Below are 21,872 nucleotides of genomic sequence, written 5' to 3'. Positions count from 1 at the left end.
AAAGAAAGCTTAGAAGATGACTGACAAGCACATTCTGGGGACCCAGAGTATGAATAAGAGAGAATGACATTTTCAAGACTAGGCTCTTTTTGTTCAGGAAATGCCTGAAATACTACCGAGACAGACGCTCTAAATGCAACTTCTTCCTCACAATCAACTACAGTATTTGTCCAATTCAAAGGTATTTCCTTTCAGTTGGTTCCTTCTTAGAGTGACCCCATGGTGGTTCTTCAAGAAGAGTAGGAATGCTGTATTATTAACAAATTTCAACAACTTCAGCTTTCATTCACTGCTGATGAGTTTTAAGCTATTTTTCCAGTCTAATTTGTCTTATTTGATCCACATTTCCTCAAAGTTTTGCATAGAAGCATGTCTTAAATATACAGATATATCATGCTCCCTATCACATTCCTTATTCATTGCTGGTCTTGAGTCATTTTTTGCAGTTGCAAAAACGGATGGTTAATTTCCTTGTTTTGATTTTCACATGTCTTTTCTGCCAGGATACATGTTGTAAAAACACCTTATCCTTAAGTAATCAAGTATGGACAAAGAAAAATGAGAAAATAATTACAATTTAACTGTTAACTTTCTTAACCTATGTTTAGCTGTTCCCAAGTCACTGGATTGTAACTTCCTGTAAGAAGTGAAAACTAACTTGCCTTAGCCTAAGGCAGAAGAAAATATGACTCATAAAATTAACCTTGTCAGTTTTTGGAACTAAAAAATTCATTACGTGTTAAATCGACCAAAAAAGAAGTTAGATGATTTTTAATGTCACAAACCTAAAAACTGTTTAGCTTACCATCCCTTATAACGAGCACTAAAGTGCATTTGAGTACTTTTTAAAGATTAATAACTAGAGAATTGGAAAACTTTAAACTAGTAGCAGCCAAATCAATTAATATCAAAGAGAAAGAAATATGCTGGCAGTGTGAATCGGCTTAAGATTCTCTCTCTCCCCTGCCCTCACCGACCCACGTGCTCTGTCCTCCCTCTGTTAAAAGAAACAATTAAAAGAGAAAGAAATCATAAGGAACAGAAAATACATTTACAGGATAGTACTCTATTTATTGAAAAATATCTGTGTGTAAGTGGACTCCCACAGTACAAACCCACCTGGTTCAAGGGTCAACTGTACACCTGTATGATGTCTCCACTAAGAGATTACCGGAACTTAACATAGCGCCAAATTAGAAAATCAAAACCCCGTTCCTACTTTCCCATTCTTTTCTGGACACTATGGCCATTTTATTGGCCTTCAGACATCTTCACATTTAAAACAAGTATTTTCTTGGGGGGCCTGGGTGACTTAGTCGATTAGGCGCCCAACTTTGGCTCAGGTCATGTTCTCAATTTCATGAGTTCGAGTCCTGCATTGGGCTCCTTGCTCTCAGTGCAGAGCCTGCTTCGGATGTTCTGTCCCCCCACCCCCCTCTCAACAATAAACAAACATTCACCAAACAAAGTATCCTCAATATATAGTAAGTCACTAAAAGCCACTGTGATCATTTTGTCTTCTATTTCTATAGCACGCTTTACAGTTTACAAAACGTTGCCACATTTGTTCATTCCACATAACCAAGAGGTGGGTATTAGTGCCATGTTTAGGAACGAGGTCATTGACATTCAAGCAAGTTTTTCCAAGATCCCACAGCTAGGAAGTGACGGAACCAAGATGCTAGCATGTCTTTTGATTTCAGATACAGTGCTTGTAGCATTGTGCAGCAGCTGCCTGAGCCTAAGAGATCAGGACCTTTTCACCTCCTTCCCTAGTTGTCACCTTAGAATACGTCATCATTACTTTAACTATATTACTACAAGTAGGACTGCGAAGTTATTTTAATTATCCAAAATGGGTTTTACTTATTGAAGCACCACTAAACAAAACTGTGGTCATCATAATCCCAATGTTCCTTGTAGATCTACTTGACAATCCAAATATATTATTATCAAGTCCCAGGCCTTATCTTTGGAAGGTTCAAGTGGTGAACACCATAATCCAAACTCTTTCTGGATGTCAGTAGGAGTTTGACACATCCGTATACACCACAGGATCATACACTTGGCCATAGGTTGACCTAGAGTAATTCTTTAGTGTTTCAGATAACTTAACTCCAAAACCCAAACTCATTCCCTCCAAGCCTTCGTTTTCTGCACTAATACTACACAACTTTCATTATGTCTGCAAATTGGCAGAACTCTACTATGTTGTGTGGTCATAATTAACACATAATTATTTTATCACATATAGGAAAACATACAAGGAAATCGTTTCTGTGGGCAAATGCAGAGATGAGAGAGTGAAGTCAAAGCATCTCTTGGACGTTTTAACATCACTCCATGCTTATACTTACAAATAAGAAGAAGACAGTACCTCAGGAAGAGAAGGTGATTCTACATCTTCCTCTTCTCCTAGTTCTAATGCTAACATCATATCTAGAGAATACGGTCACAGATAAATTAATGAAAACATGTGTTACTATGAATTTTAAACACATACACAAGTCTATCTCCATTCATGAATATTTCAATAAAATAAAAGCAATAGCAGAAAAGATGTTCAGGGGGTTCAAGATTTTCCAGAAGTAAAAGGGGGTCGTACTTGGGATACTTATAAAGAAAGATAGCAAGAGAAAAATATCTTCACGAATAAAGGATAATATATTTGGATCTACATACTTTCAGATTTTTCTCGTACTAGCATTTAATCATAGGAAAACAACTCACAGAGATTCACTAGCTTACCACTTCTGTCATTTTTAGGCACTCCACCAGCAGAAGTCAAACTGCCATTAACTGTTTGCTTTGGTGGCACATTTTCAATAATACCAACACCATCTTCCTTTGCTTCCATTGCTGACTTTGCTGTTCCTTCCTAGAAAAAAAGCACAAAACAAAAACCCAACTTCAGAAAAATATCACATTAATTCATTTGGTCACACACTCACCCAGTCAGACAGACAGGCACATACTGTATCTGTCAAGTCATAGCCACGATCCGGGGCAGAGCTGGAAATAGAAATCAAAGACAGAGTCTGTTCTATATGCTAGTAGCGGTAGAGATGCATGAAAACAGGTAAGGACAGAAAAATACCATCCACTAGTTCTACAAGGGAAGTGAATAACATACAGTGAACGCACAAAGGAGGAAACACTTACATTTGGGAAGCTCAGCAAACGCTGGGAAGATAGGGCTGTATCTTAAAAGACACACAAAGTGCACAGGGAGGGTGTGAAGGACATTCTAGAAGGAGCAACAGGATCAAGTATGAAATAATATAGTAAGTGACAACACCTATGCGATATGGCAAAACTGGACAGAGTTATTGGCAATGGGATAGATAGAGATTACTGGAACATGAGGACGAAACCAAAAAAAAAAAAAGGGGGGGAGCAGTGTTATGCTAGAACATGAATTTTCTCCTTCAGATAATGGGGATCCATTGAATAAGCAGAAGAATGACATTGTCACAAGTATATTTGAGAAAGGTCACTCTGGAAGCAATGTAGGAGGAATGTAAAGGAAGCAAAACCAGAAGAGTACTGCAAAATTATAGGTGAGAGAGTGAATTACAGGACTAACATATGAAAAATGGTAAGCAGGTACAAACTATCGAATGTGGTGAGTGACAGCATGCGGTCATTTCAGGGAAGTTCGGAGTCCAGGACTTTTCCTGTTTCAGGGATGCTATTTATCAGACTAGGGAACACAAATGACAGAGCAGATTACAAAGAGTCAGGAAAGAGGAAAGGGAAAGCATCAGAAACAATGTCTTTAAACTAGGGCATATTAAATTTAAAGTACCCAGGGGACGTAGGAAGAACATATTAGGGCCGCCTGAATGCCTCAGTCAGTTAGCACCTGACTCTTGATTTTGGCTCCGGGCATGATCTCACAGTTCATGGGTTCAAGCCCCCCATCTGGTTCTGCGCTGACAGTGCAGGGTCTGCTTGGGATTTTCTCTCTCTCCCTCTGTCTCTCTGCCCCTCCCCACTGGTGCTCTCTCTGTCTCTCTCTCCAATTAATAAATGAATACACTTTAAGAAAAGAAAAGACAGAAAATTCACATCAATACAGTTCAAGTAAGAAAAAAGCCCATCATAAATATCTAGAAAACATATTAAACTGATATAATGCAAACCTACACAGAACTCTGAAGTTGTGAAAAGGAAAGTAAAAGGAGGCGGGAGGAGTTAAGATGGCAGAGGAGGGGGATCAGAATTTCCCTTGTCCCTCAAACACAGCAGTATTGAGGTCACAACACTCGGAATACCAGGAGTACAGGCTGCAGAGGGACAGAATAATCTCCACAGGTGCAAACAGACAGCTTGGCGGGACAGAAGGGTGTGTATGCGAATTGGGAGACATAAAATGGGCAGCACAGGCATGGAGTGGGGGAAGCCCTTTGGTGGAGACACCAAAGGAAGATAGAGAGAGGGGCTGCGGGAAGTGCATTTGGATATGAGAAAACCTGTCTGGACCACAGACCAAGGAGAGGTCCAGAGAGCCAGTTTCTACTTTGCAAAACAGCCTTAGAGGCTAAAAACCAGAATTTTCAAGGTTGCCAGACTTTCTCTAGAAAAGAGCTACCACCTCCCATGCCTGGTGGGGAGGGAGCCGCCCCTAGGCTTGGTAGCAATCTCAGGGCTACACTGGGAGAGAACACCTTGAGTATGGTGGAAAGGGGAGGTATTGCCCTGTCCAAGGGGAAAAGACCCTGCAGGCACGAGCCAGAGGCCCTCTGTCCACTGCGCAGAGTGGCGCTACTCCAGAACCAGGTCCGAGCAAAGCGGGATCCTACAGGGTTTTGAATCCCAACTCAGTGCTCAGGGAGCACAGGAGACTGTGCAGCCAGGCAAGCCGGCCCCCCAGGCTATTCCGTGAGGACGGCCTGAACAGTGAGTTTTGAGACACCTCGTGTGGGCAGGAGAGATTGGGGTGTCGCCATTTCTCTCCCCATGACCTACATCGTGGGGCTTCAGGGAACAGACAGTGAGCCTCGGTGGAGGCAGGCCCATTACACCAAACCCTGCCTCTCTGTGCCTGGTAACTGCTTCTCTATGGGAGTGAGACTGACACTGATGGGACCAGACAGCCCCTCCCCTAGACCAGCACAGCCACCAGTCCCAGGCACCAACAGACAACTCTCCTCTGGTTTCGTATCTGAGTTTGTTTGTTTGTTTTCGTTTGAGTTATTATTCTTTTGTCTTTCCTTTTCTTTTTTAATGTTTATTTCTTTATTTTGAGAGAGAGAGTGAGTGATCAAGCAGAAGAGATGCAGAGAGAGGGAGAGAGACAGAATCCGAGCAGGATCCATGCTCACTGCAGAGGCTGGTGGGGGTATCGAACCCACCAACAGCGACAACATGACCTGAGCCAAATTCAAGATTCGGACACTTCATCAAATGAGCCGCCCAGGCGCCCATCTTTTCTTTCCTTTTCTGTCCCTTTCTCCTCTTTTTCCCTTTTTTGTCTTTCTACTCTCCTCTTTCCTCTTCTCCCGTTGGGATCAGCCTAGTAGTCTCGAGTTGATTTTCAGTCAAAGCTAATTATATATATATTTTTTTCTCTCTGCTCCTCTGTTCTGATTGTTTGTTTGTTTGATCGGGCATTTTCTCCATACCTTTCCAGATCTCCTTCTTCCTTTTCCTCCTTCTCTTTCTGCATTAAGCCCTATAGCTCCTTTGAGTCACTGCCTGGTCTTTTTTTCCACTCCTGTCATTTCCCTCTTTGTTTGGGCTAAGGATTCTTCACCACCCTCTTCTCCTTTTTTCCAGGATTACTTCAACAAACAAATCAAAGCACACCTGGTGGAAGGCCCAAGCCACCACTCCAAGTAGCAAGAAAAGCAGCCAAAGATGCACCAAAAGAGTGCACACAACACACTCCAAAAACATTTGTTCAACTGCCAGGCCCTGGACCGTGTAGGACCCCTTTTTAATATAGTAGTACTCGCAGGTGTGGGACACAGAACAAGCTATTAAAACACATAAAGGGCAGGAATCTGGCCAAAACGACGAAATTGAAGAATTCTCCTCAAAAAAAAATCCAGGACGAAAGGACAGCCAGAGAAGTGCACAAAAGAGACAGAAACAATATATCTGAGCACGTTTTGGGAAGAACACTCATAAGACGCATAGCTGGGCTTGAAACCAAGCATAGAAGACAGCAGACAATCTACTGCTTCAGAGATCAAGGACCTAAAAAATCGTCACGATGAATGCTGAAAATAAAATGTAAACGAGTTACAAAATAAATTGGATGCAGTGACAGCAAGGATGGGAGAAGCAGCAGACAGAATCAGTGAAACAGAAGATAAAATTATGGACAAAGATGAAGCAGAGAAAGGAAAGAAAGGAAATTACTAGACCACGAGGCAGGTACTAGAGATCTAACTGATTCGGTGAGCTGAAATAATAGCCACATCATAGGGGTCCCAGAAGAAGAAGAGTGAGAGAAAGGGGCAGAAGGTTTATTTGAACAACTTGTAGCTGAGAACTTCCCTCATCTGGGGAAGGAAACAGGCATCCAAGTCCTGGCGGCACAGAGAATTCCCTTCCAAATCAACAAAACCAGGTCAACACCACGACATGTCAAAGCGAAACCGGAAAAATACAAAGATCAAGAGAGAATTCTGAAAGCAGCTTGGGACAAACGGGGCTTAATCTGCAAGGGAAGACACATAAGGGTATCAGCAGACCTGTCCAATGAAACTTGGCAGGGCAGAAGGGAGGGGTAGGAAACAGTCAATGTGCTGAATGGGAACATATGCAGCGAAGAATGCTTTCCCCAGCAAGGCTGTCATATGAATAGAAAGAGAGAGAAAGGCTTCCCCAGACAAACAACACCTAATGGAGTTCATAACCACTAAACCAGCCCTGCAGGAGATCCTAAGGGGCGACTCTGTGAGTGGAAAGCAGCAGAGATGACAAAGGACCAGAGGCCTCACCCAAAGCATGAAACCTTCAGATAACACAATGACACTAAATCCATATCTTTAACTAATCACTCTGAATGTCAATGGACTCAATGCCCCAATCAAAAGACACAGGGAATCAGAACGGATAAAACACAAAACAAAACCAAAGAACAAGATCCATCTATATGCTGTCAACAAGACACTGATTTTAGACCCCAGGACACCTCCAGATTCAAAGTGAAGGTGTGGGGAACAACCTATCATGCTACTAGAAGTCAAAAGAAAGCTGGAGTCGCCATACTTCCACCAGACAGACTAGATTTTAAACCAAAGACGGTAGTAACAGATTCAGAAGGGCTTTTTATCATAATTAAGGGGTCTATCCATCAAGAGGACCTAACAATTGCAAACGTTTATGCCCCCAAAGTGAAACGCCCACACATATGAATCAATGAATCACAAACATGAATAAATGTATACATACAAATACCATGATTGTAGACGACTTTAAGACTCCACGCATGGCAATAGGCGGATCGTCAAGGCAGAAAATCAGTAAGGAAACACAGATCCTATGTGTCACTGGACCAGATGTATTGATACACATAGATATATATTGACCTTCATATATACATTTATATACCTGGATATCAACACCGATATATTGAGATCTTTTCATCCAACAGCAGTAGAATGCACATTCTTCTTAAGTGCACATAGAACATTCTCCAGTATAAGTGACATCCTGGGTCACAAAACAGCCCTCCACAAATATAAAAGGACTGAGATCGTACCTTGCATATTTTCAGATCACAACAACGAGCACTTGTTCATTCTTTCTCTCTCGCCCTCCCTTTCCAAGAGAAATACAAACATTACAAAAACATTTAGCTCGGGGCGCCTGGGTGGCTCAGTCGGTTAGGCGGCCGACTTCGGCTCAGGTCACGAACTCGCGGTCCGTGAGTTCGAGCCCCGCGTCGGGCTCTGTGCTGACAGCTCAGAGCCTGGAGCCTGTTTCAGATTCTGTGTCTCCCTCTCTCTCTGCCCCTCCCCTGTTCATGCTCTGTCTCTCTCTGTCTCAAAAATGAATAAACGTTAAAAAAAAAAAAAAACAAAAAAAAACATTTAGCTCACCTCCTTCCAAAAAAGAGAAAAAAAGAATAATAAACCTTGTGGGGCAATGAGTCATGGATGACAACCACACACAGACAGAATTCCATAACCAATATGTTGACAATGGAGTTGACAGAAAGTGATGTACTAAGAGAACAGACACTAAAGAAATGTTTTCTGCAAGGAAATATTAGGGTAGGGGTAAACCATTAAAAAAGAGCATGGTGGGGGGGGGGACACGTCGGTGGCTCAGTCAGTTCAGCGTCCAACCTCAGCTCATGAGTCATGATCTCACGGTTGTGGGTTTGAGCCCCACATCGAGCTCTGTGTTGACAGCTCGGAGCCTGGAGCCTGCTTTGGATTCTGTGTCTCCCTCTGTCTCTGCCCCTACCCCACTTGCACTCTGTCTGTCTCTCTCTCTCTCTCCAAAATAAATAAACTTAAAAAAAAATACCTTAAAAAGCATGGGGGGAGAAGAAAAAAAAAAGGAAAAAAAAATAAGACATGACCAATCAATCAAGCATGAGCTTAAGACAAGGAAGAAAAGGAAAAATGTGAGCAAAATAAGTTAAGTGGAAACAACATACACTTTTTAACAGGTACATAAGTAGGATTGGGAATATTCTATGAACAATAGTCTCTTTTAAACCTTTTAAACATACATATATAATCTATACATAAAACAGAGGTTTTCATTCACAGTATATCCTTAATAATACTGACTTTTATCACTACAGTTATCTGGTTATATATACTGTAATAAAGAATTTAAGTTTTTTCACTATAAAATAAATTTTTCAATTACTGGCATCTGTTGCTTCCTAAAAGCTGTAAATTATTACTAGACTAAAAGAAGAACAGAAAAAGAAAGGTTCCTAACACAACAACTTTCACTATGGAGAAAGAATTGGGAATGAGTATTCTAGGAAGAAATGTGAACCTTCAAAGGATGCATATAATGGGACACAGATGGGGTTGAAAAAACAAAGGCTGAGGACTTTTTCTCTGCAATTCTAAGCTCACAATGGGAGGATACTAAAAATATACTGCAATCTTCTTTCGTATGTAACTCCTGATTTCCTCAATAGAATTCATTTGCGTTTATACGTATTAAACACCAAAACGGAATATAAACTGACCTTACTTTTTAAATTCACATATTTAATTGTGATATATCATGCGTATTTCATTGCTTTTCAAATTCCATTCTACGGAATTCCATTTCCCTACTCCTTTATTCACATTCAACAACTATGACATTGCTTCTTACAAGCAAGACTTCATTCTAGGAGCTCCAGGAGTCAAACAAGTGTGTTTCCTAACCTCCAGTAGCTTATAATGATTTAGGGGCTTTGAAATGAATATTTAAATAAATATCAGATGTCTGAAACTTAAATTTTAGAATCAGACACAAGGACTAGGAGGAGATATTTTTAAAAGCTAGAATAGGAAAGATTTCTGAAATTAGAAATTTGACAACTTGGCTATGAAGAGCCTCTGCTCATAGAGCTACTCTTTTCAGCAAAATACGTATTCTTCAGGGAGATGCACAATCTTAACTTACTCTTCATGGAGTTATTTCAAAAATACAGGGAAACACCTTTGTAAGGTAAATGTTGAGAAATAATGTAAACATCTAAGTTTCTACATTTTCTAATATTATTTTAGTCTAAATGTAGAACAAAAGATAGAGACAAAGGAAAATCCTGTATCTCTCTCTCAAAATAAAAATTGCCCGGGGCGGGGGCAACCTACAATAGATAATTGGATCCAATAAAATTTCATTTAGGCATGAGTATTATCAGTCATGTTACTATCACAGCAAGAATCCTTATCCTTAACCAAATATCATATTTCCTCCATTATGGGAAAGCTTTTCCCAATATAATTTGACGATCATTATATATTTTCCAGCCCATTCTTTCCTCAGCCTCCACCTCTAGGAATTACCAAATTAAAACAAAAGAAAACAAAAAATTCAACGTGTCATGTATCTGTCAAGGGGTTTGTTCTTGCTAAATTTCCATTACACACATAAAATGATGATGCACAGGCTACTCTTAAATTTTCAGAGTAAATAAGGGAGAAAACTAAATTCAGAGCAGGAAAGTGAGTGTCACAGGAGGGTACTTTACCTTGGTACCGAAATCTAAGTCTTGGCTAGCTGATGTAGGCCATGAATCATCAGGACCAGGTTTGTCGGAAAGCATTTAGAGCAAAAATATACAACAAAAACATGTTCATTTTTTTAAAAACAAAATTTCAAAAATTAAGGGAAAGGTCAGCTATCTGTTTATTCAACGAAGTCTCTTGGTATAATTAAAAGTTGGCCTCTGGTTTTTTCATTTTTTATTTTAATTCCAGTAATAGTAACATCCAGTGTCTTATTAGTTTAAGTTGTACAATATAGTGATTCACCAACTCCATACTCACCCCATGCTCATCATGACAAGGGCACTCCTTCATCCCTATCACCTCTTTCACCCCTCCCACCATTCACCTCCTCTCTGGGAACCATCTGTTTATTCTCTGCAGTTAAGAGCCTATTTCTTGGTTTGTCTCTCCTTTCTTTCTCCCTTTGCTCATTCGTTGTTTCTTAAGTGCTACATGAGTAAAATCATATGGTATTTGTCTTTCCCTGACTTTTCTTAACCCACTAATCTCAGGCTCCATCCAGGTCATTGCAAATGGCAAGATTTCAATTTTTTATGGTTCAGTAATATTCCAGTGTGTGTGTGCGTGTGTGTGTGTGCGTGTATGGATATACATATACACACACGTACATACATACTTCTTCTTCGTTCACTCATTTGTCAAAGGACGCTTGAGCTGGCTATTGGAAATAATGCTGTAATAAACACAGGGGTGCGTGTGTCCCACGGAATTCGTGTTTTTGTATTCTCTTGGGTAGTATCCAGTAGTGCAATTACTGGATCATAGGAGAGTTCTGTTTTTAAGTTTTTGAGGAAACTCCATACTGTTTTCCACAGGGGCCGCACCCATTTGCATTTCCACCAACACAGCAAGAGGGTTCCTTTGTCTCCACATCCTCGCAAACACTTGCTTCTTGTGTCCTGGAGTTTAGCCATTCTGACAGGTGTGATGTGGTATCTCGTTGCAGTTTGGGGGAGCATCTTTTCATGGGTCTGTTGACCATCTGTATGTTGTCTTTGGAAAAATGTCTGGTCATGTCTTCTGCTCATTTTGAAACTGGGGTTTTCTGGAGGCGGGGGATGTTGACTTGTATCAATGTTTTATACATTGTGGATACTAACCCTTTACTGGATTTGCAAAGTATTTGCAAACATGTTCTCCCATCCCAGAGGTTGCCTTTTAGTTGTGACGGTTTCCTTCACTGTGCAAAAGCTTTGTAGGTTCATGTAGTCCCCCTAGTTTGTTCTTGCTTTATTTACCTTGGCTCAGGAGACATAACTAGTAAAATGTTGCTACAGCCAAAGTCAGAGAAATGACGGCCTGTGCTCTATTCAAGGATTTTTTATGGTTTCAGGTCTCACACTTAGGTCTTTAATTCATTTTGAGTTCATTTCTGTGTATGGTAAAGAAATTGGTCCAGGTTCATTCTTTGGCATGTGACCTGTCCAATTTTCCCAACACCATTTGGTGAAGAGACTGCCTTTTCCCCACTGGATAGTCTTTCCTGTTTGTGGACCATACAGTTATAGATTTATTTCTGGGTTTTCGGTTCTATTCCATTGAGCTATGTGGCTAGGTTTTACACCAGTACCCATCATACTGTTTGGATTACTACAGCTTTGGAATAAAACTTGAAATCTGAGATTGCGATACCTCCAGTTTTCCTCTTTCGCAATATTGCTTTCACCATTCAAGGTCTTTGTGGTTCTATACAACGTTTAGGATTGATTGTCTAGCTCTGTGACAAATGCTATTGGTATGTTGACAGGGATTGCATTACATCTGTAGATTGCTTTGGGTAGTGTACACACTTCATTTATTTTTTTATTTCTTTTTAACTTTTTTAGTGTTTATTTATTTTTGAGACAGAGAGAGACAGAGCATGAATGGGGGAGGGGCAGAGAGAGAGGGAGACACAGAATCGGAAGCAGGCTCCAGGCTCTGAGCCATCAGCCCAGAGCCCGACGCGGGACTCGAACTCACGTACCGCGAGATCGTGACCTGAGCTGAAGTCACACGCTTAACCAACTGAGCCACCCAGGCGCCCCAACACTTTAAAAATATGTATTCTTCCCGTCTATGAGTATCGGATGTCTTTCTCTTTGTTTCTGTCAACTTCAACTTCTTTCATCAGTGTTTTACAGTTTCCAGAATACAGGTCTTTCAAAATTTGGACCCCGTTTTAAAAAAGCTTTCAGTTCTCTATTTTGCCTCTACCTCTCCTAAACTGTGAAATCTCCAGGAAAGACCCACTCTGAGTTTCCATAACCAAGGGTGACAGGCAGGGAATTCTCTGAAATGGTTGAAAATTAAATCTATAAACGTTACCACAATGACTTCTCACCTCACATCTGTCAGAATGGCTCAGTTTCACCACACAGGAAACAAGGGATGCTCAGGGTGTGGAGAAAAAACAACCCTTGTGCACTGCTCATGGGATGTAAATTGGTATCGTAACAGTGAAAGCCAGTATGGACGGGCCTCAACAAATTAAAAATTCAAACACCATAGGATCCAGTAATTCCACTACTGGGTATTTATCTACCCAAGGGAAATGGAAATACTAATTTGAAAAGATATATGCACCCCTATCTTTATTATAGCCTTATTTATGATAGACAAGATATGCAAGCAACCCAAGTGTCCACCAATACATGAACAGACCATGCACACACACGCACATACACACACACACACACACACACACACACACACACACACACACTGGAATATTACACAGCTATAAAACAGAATGATCTTGCCATCTGCAACATCATGGGTATACCTAGACAGCTGAGGCTAAGTGAAATAAGTCAGAGAAAGACAAATCCTATATGATTTCACTTCTATGTAGAATCTAAAAAGGGGAACAAATGAACAAACAGAGAAGAAGCAGAAACAGACCCATAAATGCAGAGAATTGACTGTTGCCAGAAGGGAGGGGAGGTGAGGGGATGGACAAAGTGGGTGAAGGGGAGAGGGAAGTTCAGGGTTCCAGTTATAGAATGAATAAATCACAAGGCTCAAAGGTACAGCACAGGGAATCTAGTCAGTGGTATCGTAATAGCATCATACATTAACAGACGGGAGCTATGCTTATGGTGAGCATCGTGGAACATCCAGAGTTGTTGCATCACATATTACATTGTGTGTCAGGTAGACCTCCGTTTAAGTAAATATACCAAAGTTAAGGTTTCTATGTTATGAGTGGAAGTACTAACTAGAGATTAACAGATTAAAAGTTCCCAAGGCCAACTTTGTTCCTCCACTGCTCTTGCCTTATTTAGGTCCATAATAACTAGCAAGACCTTCCAAGCCTTCAGGGGCATTCAGCTACCCAAGGAGAGACACTGTGATCAAAATGGTCCTGGTAGTTGTGCCTCTATTTCTCTATACGCTGCCTGAATATTTTCTTCCCGATGAGCTCCCACTCCTACATCACTCTTCGGCACGGTTCAGTGGCATTCTCCAACCTTTCAATCTTTAGCCTATGAAGGCACAGACTCGTACAAGAATGGGCTCAAATGACCGAAGGTAGGAGCCATGTCCTGCTCCTGGAAAACAAGCGAATTGGGAGTCTCAGTCATCCGCACAGTCACCTCAACATAGGCATGTTATCACCTATCCAGATGAAGCTCCCTTACTGATTTGACAAGTCAGTCCTACCCCTGCCCAGCCCTACAGGTACATGGGAAGGGCATCACAGATTTAGGAAAAGAGGTGGAGTGAGGAGACAGCTTGCCTCGGGCCATACATCTCTGTTGTTCAGAATCTCCATCTCCCACCCCCAATTCCTTGAGAGGATCTAAGCCATTCTCCCTAACTTGGGGTGGAAGTCGATGATATCATACTTCTATTTGCTGTAAACAGACTCTTCCCAGCAGCGCAAATGATTTTTAATGTCTCTCAACAGAAAACCTGAGGTATGCTCGCACCTTCAATGAAACCAACACACACAAAACCAGAAACCTGGTCACGACCCTCTTGAACTCTCTATTTGAATATGCCTTTCTAAACAACTCCCCTAATCCTGGGTCCTTCATTCCTGTCTTTCACCTTTATCTCACTTGGCATAAACCCCCATATTCTGACATGTCTTCTAAAACTCTTATTCCTATCCAACTCAGTGTTGTTCTTCTTGAAACCTGGTCTCCTCTGCTAATTCGGTTCTTACTCTCCTTCATTGTATTCATTAGACCCACTCTCCAGCTTTCTATTATTAAAATATTTGCCTGCCAGATGAAGACAAAAAACAAAGAAAGGAAGAAAGAAAGAAAGAAAGAAAGAAAGAAAGAAAGAAAGAAAGAAAGAAAGAAAGAAAAGAACCCGAATTGAAATCTCATTTCTGTCACTTATCATATCCAAATAGGTCACTTCAATCTCTTTTGAGTTTCAAATTCTCCATGGAAACAACCATTGGGCAAGGAGGTTAAACAGAGGTTGAAGTACCAGAGGGTATTTTGATGAATTAATCTCTGAGGTTCCCTAAATCATGAGATTCTAAGTGCTTTTGATTTGGCTTCTGGAAAAGTGGAGAGTCCTTCACTGGCAGAAGTGGAAAAATTAATGGAAAAAGAAAAAGAAATACCAAGAAAACCAGAGAAGAAAGTAAAAAGGCAAAAACACAGGACAGAAAAGTCATGGGAAAAAACATCTCCAAACAAAGAAAAAGCTTCCTAGAACTAGTCAAGGGTACTAGCCCAAAGGGAAACCAGACTGGGAACTTAGGCAACAGAGAATCATATAGCAATATCCTCGAAACAGAGGCTGAATTTAATTAACGTAACATGGTCTACAACTAGATATCCTTCCCTTACAGAAAAATTATTTGTCTCAAGAAGAGGAGATATCACCATATCTAAGGCGCTGCCTGACGAGATCTTGCTTATTATGTGAAAGCCGTGACACCATGGCCATAGCTGACATCCACCCTAAAATCTCTGATGGTAAAAATAAGGGACTAGTTACCACTGCACTAATGACGTTTGTCAGCACTAGTGGTCACATATATAAGGGCAAATGCTTGGAGTAACCTGGGTTCTTAAGAAAACCCTAAATTAGAGTTCCGACATCCTTACCTTTGACATTCTGAGTTGATCTGCCCTAGGATCCAGATCTTCATCTCAGTGCTGCTGAGGAACCAGAGAATGGATGTGGAAGCTACACAAGCTGACGGGCAAAGCCCCCCAGCTACCCATTAACTATGGAATCATGGGGCGAGTAATCCACCTCCCTGAACCACACTTGCCAAAGAAATAAAAAGTAGGCTACAATAACACAGCTACTTTGCAAAGCTATGCAATGACTATATAACTGAACAGATGTTACGCATAGGATATAGTGTCTAGTCCAGGGTAGAACACTCAACAACTGCTTTTGTTCTCTGCGTTCCCTTAGGAAACACATAATTTTCACTTCATTCATTTCATTTCCTTTCATTTCATTTAATTCCTTTATACTTTGAGGATGAGTGCGCACAGAGAGAAGGAAAGATATCCCAAGGAGCCTGTCAGCGCAAAACCCGACGCGGGGCTTGAACTCACAAACCTGAGTTGAAATCAAGAGTCACACTCTTAACTGACTGAGCCCCCAGGTGCCCCAACAAATGTCATTTTTATTTTTATTTTTTATTTTATTTTTTTTAAATTTTTTTTCAACGTTTTTTATTTATTTTTGGGACAGAGAGAGACAGAGCATGAACGGGGGAGGGGCAGAGAGAGAGGGAGACACAGAATCGGAAACAGGCTCCAGGCTCCGAGCCATCAGCCCAGAGCCCGACGCGGGGCTCGAACTCACGGACCGTGAGATCGTGACCTGGCTGAAGTCGGACGCCTAACCGACTGCGCCACCCAGGCGCCCCACAAATGTCATTTTTAAAACCCATAAAAATCCTACCTGGTTATAGAGTCTTCCTCAGCATTCTTATCTGCTCCTAGAGAAGAAAGCAAAATACATGTTCAATCAACAATCGAAAAATATAGGAAGTTACAAGTGTATGGCTTATGATTTGTTAAAAAGTATTCCTTTGGGACCACACCTGGAAACCACACTACACTGAATGGTAATTATACGATTGGTAGGGATAAAGCACTAAGATATCTTACTTTCTCCTCTTTATTGACAAAAAGCAAAAATAGGTTTTATCGGAATTTGACACCTACAGGTGAACTGATGTTTACAATGACCATCACTGACCGACTCTGTGACACTGGAGGAAATTGGTATCGTTAGGAGAATGATTATCATGAGCTGACAATGTCAAACTGAAACTAGCATGATTTTTCTGGACTTCCACTACTAGAGGAGTTGAAAGAGAGTATGTTTATTTTGCTCTAACACAGCAGAACTTCCCCAGCCCCTCAGTAGAGACTGTTCACTTTTAGGATGGAACACCCCCTCACAAAGTATGCTCTATAGCTATTGTCCTTTGCAGCATGGCCAAACCATAGCAAACACACTCTCCCTGGCCTTATTTCCAATGGCAAGGTAAGTAAGAAGGATTTGGCATTCCACTTTGATAAAGTTCTAACCTCTTGGGACTGTCTCCTTCCATTGCTAGAGAATCTATCTACACCCACCGCATATCACAGAGGAGGATGCTCCCAATGTGAGTGCTATGTAGTGGTTCATGATGTCATTTTTCTCAACCCTCCCCATTAGGTGACGCACATCTAGAGAAATCATGCTTTTTTTCATGGAAGGCAGAGGTCATCAGATCCTCTCCTGATGAGCAACAAAACAAAACAAAGGGCAAAGAATGTCTTGAATGCCTACCTTCAATGACCAGGGAATTTTAACTTTCTAAACATTCAAAGATATCCACTGTATGATTCTAGCTATATGACACTCTGGAAAGAGCAAGGCTATAGAGGTAAGGGTTGGGGTGAATGTAGGGATAAAGGGGCACAGCACAGAGGACTTTTAAGGCAGTGAAACTCTTTCACACGATACCACAAAGGTGGATTCACATCATTACACATTTGTTAAAACTCAAAGAATGTATAACACCAAGGCTGAACACTAATGCAAATTAGAGACTTGGCCTCAAAATGATGAGTTAGTGTCCATATAAAATGCACCACTGTTCTCAGGGTGCCTGGGTGGCTCAGTTGGTTCAGCGTCCAAGTCTGGATCTGAGCTCAGGTCATGATCTCACAGTTCATAGGATCAAGTCCTGCATCAGGCTCTGTGCCGACAGCACAGGATTCTTTGTCCCCTCTCCCTCTGCCCCTTGGCTGCTCACACACATGCATGCTCTCTCGCTCAAAAATAACCCAAGGAACTGAAAAAAATATACTACTAAAAATGGACCACTGTCGTGCAAGATGTTGACAACAGGGGAGGCTAGGCATGTACGGGGGTATGGTATATGGAGACTCTCTCTACTTTCTATTATATTTTGCTGTGAACTTAAAACTTCTGTAAAAAATAAGGCTTATTAAATGTATAGAACAACACCAACAACAAGACATGGTATCCACTGAAGCTACTCTTAGTGTATATTAATGCAAGATACAGTCACCTTGAAAATGAAGATAGAGATCAAAGTAACAAATGTCATTTTTACAAATCCATACAAATCCTACCGGGTTATAGAGTCTTCCTCAGCATTCTTATCTGCTCCTAAAGAAGAAAGCAAAATACATGTTAAATTAACAATCGAAAAATAGAGGAAATTACAAGTGTACGGCTTATGATTTGTTCAAAAGTATTGCTTTGGGATCACACCTGGAAACTACACTACACTGAACGGTAATTGCACCATTGGTAGGCTTAAAGCACTAAGAAATCTTACTTTCTCCTCTTTATTGACCAAAAGCAAGAATGGGTTTCATCAGAATTTGACACATACAGGTGAACTGATGTTTACAATGACCATCACTGACCGACTCTATGACACTGGAGGAAAATGGTATCGTTAGGACAATGATGATCATGAGCTGACAATGTCAAACTGAAACTAGCATGATTTTTCTGGACTTCCACTATTAGAGTTGAAAGAGAATACCTTTAGTTTGCTGTAACAAGGCAGAACTTCCCCAGCTCTTCAGCAGACACTGTTCACTTTTAGGATGAAACACCCCCTCATAAAGTGGACTCTATAGCTATTGTACTTTGCGGCATGGCCAAACCATAGCAAACAGACTGTCCCTGGCCTTATTTCCAATGGCAAGGTAAGAAGGAAAGATTTGGCATTCCAGTTAAAGTTCTAACCTCTTGAGACTGTCTCCTTCCATTGCTAGAGCGTCTATCTAGACCCACCGCACATCACAGAGGAGGATGATCCCAATGTGAGTGCTATGTAGTGGTTCATGATGTCATTTTTCTCAACCCTCCCCATTAGGTGACACACATCTAGAGCAATCATGCTTTTTTTCATGGAAGGCATAGGTCATCAGATCCTCTCCTGATGAGCAACAAAACAAAACAAAGGGCAAAGAATGTCTTGAATGCCTACCTTCAATGACCAGGGAAGTTTAACTTTCTAAACATTCAAAGATATCCACTGTATGATTCTAGCTATATGACACTCTGGAAAGAGCTAGGCTATAGAGGTAAGGGTTGGGGTGAATGTAGGGATAAAGGGGCACAGCACAGAGGACTTTTAAGGCAGTGAAACTCTTTCACACGATACCACAAAGGTGGATTCACATCATTACACATTTGTTAAAACTCATAGGATGTATAACACCAAGGCTGAACACTAATGCAAATTAGAGACTTGGCCTCAAAATGAAGAGTTAGTGTCCATATAAAATGCACCACTGTTCTCAGGGTGCCTGGGTGGCTCAGTTGGTTCAGCGTCCAAGTCTGGATCTGAGCTCAGGTCATGATCTCACAGTTCATGGGATCAAGTCCTGCATCAGGCTCTGTGCTGACAGCACAGGATTCTTTCTCCCCTCTCCCTCTGCCCTTTTGCTGCTCACACACATGCATGCTCTCTCGCTCAAAACTAAACAAAGGAACTGAAAAAAATATATTACGAAAAATGGACCACTGTCGTGCAAGATGTTGACAACAGGGGAGGCTAGGCGTGTACGGGGGTATGGTATATGGAGACTCTCTGTACTTTCTATTATATTTTGCTGTGAACTTAAAACTTGTGTAAAAAATAAGGCTTATTAAATGTATAGAACAACACCAACAACAAGACATGGTATCCACTGAAGCTACTCTTAGCATATATTAACGCATGATACAGTCACCTTGAAAATGAAGATAGTGGGGCGCCTGGGTGGCATAGTCGGTTAAGCGTCCGACTTCAGCCAGGTCACGATCTCGCAGTCCGTGAGTTCGAGCCCCGCGTCAGGCTCTGGGCTGATGGCTTGGAGCCTGAAGCCTGTTTCCGATTCTGTGCCTCCCTCTCTCTATGCCCCTCCCCGTTCATGCTCTGTCTCTCTCTGTCCCAAAAATAAATAAAAAACGTTGGAAAAAAAATTTTTTAAAAAGAAAATGAAGATAGAGATCAAAGTAACACAGTAGGGGGACTGTCTCCCATATGGAAGTATATGAAAATACATAAAGCAAAATGCAAAAATACAAAAGTTATTTGTATACTTAGGCAAGAAAACAATTGGTGAATATGATCAAATATCTTATAACTATAAACAGGGATTCAGCACTATAGGAATCAAACCTGGGTTTTCCATATAATTAAGAGATTTCATTCTAATTTTAAATCAAAAATCATTATGTTGATCGTATCTAAGAATCATAATGAAAGCTTAGCCACATAAAAAAAGATTATAATTAACTAATATTGCCCTAGTAATTTTTGTGCAAATACCTACCTCATATGGATGATGAAACTGAAACCAGTACCATGGTAACCATCATATTTCTTGCTAGTAAAATAAAATCTTAAGACAGCACCAAAAATTAAGTCAGGGCTATAATTCCTATGCAGAACAGGTTTCATCCAGCGGGCCAAAGATGGCTACCCTCCGAACATCCTACTTGAATGACTGGCCCTTGGTGGTTCCCTGGGATCTTGGATCTCAGGAGGGTTCCCACCATTCCCGAGCTGGTTAAGAGTCGCTCACTCTGCCTAAGTGCTGGTACAATCAATGTGCTTCAGGCCGTACACTTCATTTCCTTCTGGAAACCTGGAATTTGGGGACATGCTAAGGAGAAGATGCCTATGTGATTAGCATCTGATGAAACCTCGGGCACTGAGTATCCATAAGCCTCGTACTGGCAGACAACATTTCACTTCTGCTGCCCTAATTTCATGCTGGAGGAATTCAGCACATCCTGCTAACTCCATAGAGAAAGGGTTCCTGGAAGCCTGCGCTTGGTCTCCTCTGGCCTTCACCCCATGCACCTTTCCTCTGTGGTGATTGGCCTTTCAGCCTGTCCCCATACCAAACCATAGGCACGAGTACAAGTATATGCTGAGTCCTGTGAGCTCTTGTAGTCAATAATCAAATCTGGGTGTCGTTAGGGTGCCTCCAACACAACTGTGTTATATGACATTTTTATTATTTGGGTTGATGTCTTACACGTGGTTACAGTCAGAAGGTTATGTCACAGAACACCTTTCCTGGAAACTCTTTTTCTTGGTATTTGCCTTGAAAATTCCTACATTCCTATATACCCATTTGAAGAAAGGTTTAAAAGGAATAGATGAAATCATGATGTCAGAAAGTGTGAAACAAGCAACAATCCTATTTTACTCAGAAAAAAAAAAAGAGAGAACCCTGGTGGTTGCCACTATGTTCTACCATATACAAGTTCCTCTCAAATATGAAAAATCAGTTAATCTTCTCCCACTAACTAGGACTTAGTTCATTTTTTCTGGCAGATAGGAATCAAGAGAAGTAACAGGGATTGTTCTAGAAAAAAACAGAACTATCAGAATATGAAAACACACTGCTGATCATAGTTTTTTTTGTTTCTTTTCCTTAATTTCTTAGAAAATTAAAAATATAGTTCACCTAGTAAAGGCAGTTATTGCCAAAATAAAAGTCAAAAATACTGCATCCAAAATGTCAGATGAGTTATCTTGATGTCTCCCTATCTGACCCTCCTTCCCATTCTCTTATTTTGCCCTAAATGTTACTACCGTATGAAATACCCCCATTTTATATGGCATTAACGTATATACATTTATCGCTGACTACAAATGCTTATGTTCATCCATGGTAGTTAGGACATAACTCTGCATCATCAGCTAGGTCAGTCCTTAATGTCTTCGCAACAGTGAGGATAACAGTAAGAGTGGGAACATTTTGGGATACTACTCTGACAGATTCTGGTACTAGAAGCTCACCTGATAGTGTTGCTGCATTTCAAATAGTCTGCTCTTCCTTTTAAAGAACGAGTGTATTTTACCACCTTCCAGTAGAAACACAATACACACCGGCTTACTTTCCTTCATTTACTCTCTGTAGTCTCCACCGTTCTCATCATTCCCTCTTTGGCTCTTCTCTTATTTCCTGAGGTTCCTTAGGCCTTCCAGTATCTTGAAAGGGAACTAGTCATTTAGCTCCTTTGGTGGCACTCTCAAATTAATCTGTTGCTGACATCACATATATGCAACTTATCTCCTTTTCACATCTCTTTCTCTTTCCTATGCACTTAACAGGCGGTTTTCTTTAGATATTAGAATATATCAGTGTTCCTGTTTTAAATCAACATTCTGTCAAATAACCTTTGAATAAAATACTGGTCTTGCCTTCT

General features: G+C 40.9%; 2 long non-coding RNA genes across 2 annotated transcripts; both read right to left on the bottom strand.

The window, feature by feature from the left end:
- Nucleotides 1-1,973: 1,973 nt before the first annotated feature.
- Nucleotides 1,974-10,244, bottom strand: LOC122211889. Its single transcript, XR_006198887.1, has 3 exons — nt 10,172-10,244; nt 2,749-2,878; nt 1,974-2,439 (listed from the first exon to the last, which is right to left on the bottom strand). It is a non-coding gene; the product is annotated as an uncharacterized LOC122211889 (long non-coding RNA).
- A 5,023-nt stretch (nt 10,245-15,267) lies between these two features.
- On the bottom strand, nt 15,268-17,813 carry LOC122211745. The gene is made up of 3 exons (XR_006198802.1): nt 17,777-17,813; nt 16,086-16,122; nt 15,268-15,319 (listed from the first exon to the last, which is right to left on the bottom strand). It is a non-coding gene; the product is annotated as an uncharacterized LOC122211745 (long non-coding RNA).
- Between the last annotated feature and the right edge of the window lie 4,059 nt (nt 17,814-21,872).

The sequence above is a fragment of the Panthera leo genome, chromosome F3 (genome assembly GCF_018350215.1).
Source record: "Panthera leo isolate Ple1 chromosome F3, P.leo_Ple1_pat1.1, whole genome shotgun sequence".
NCBI classification, from domain to species: Eukaryota; Metazoa; Chordata; class Mammalia; order Carnivora; family Felidae; genus Panthera; species Panthera leo.
Note: the sequence above shows the minus strand (reverse complement) of the source record. Positions and strands in the feature narration are given on the sequence as shown.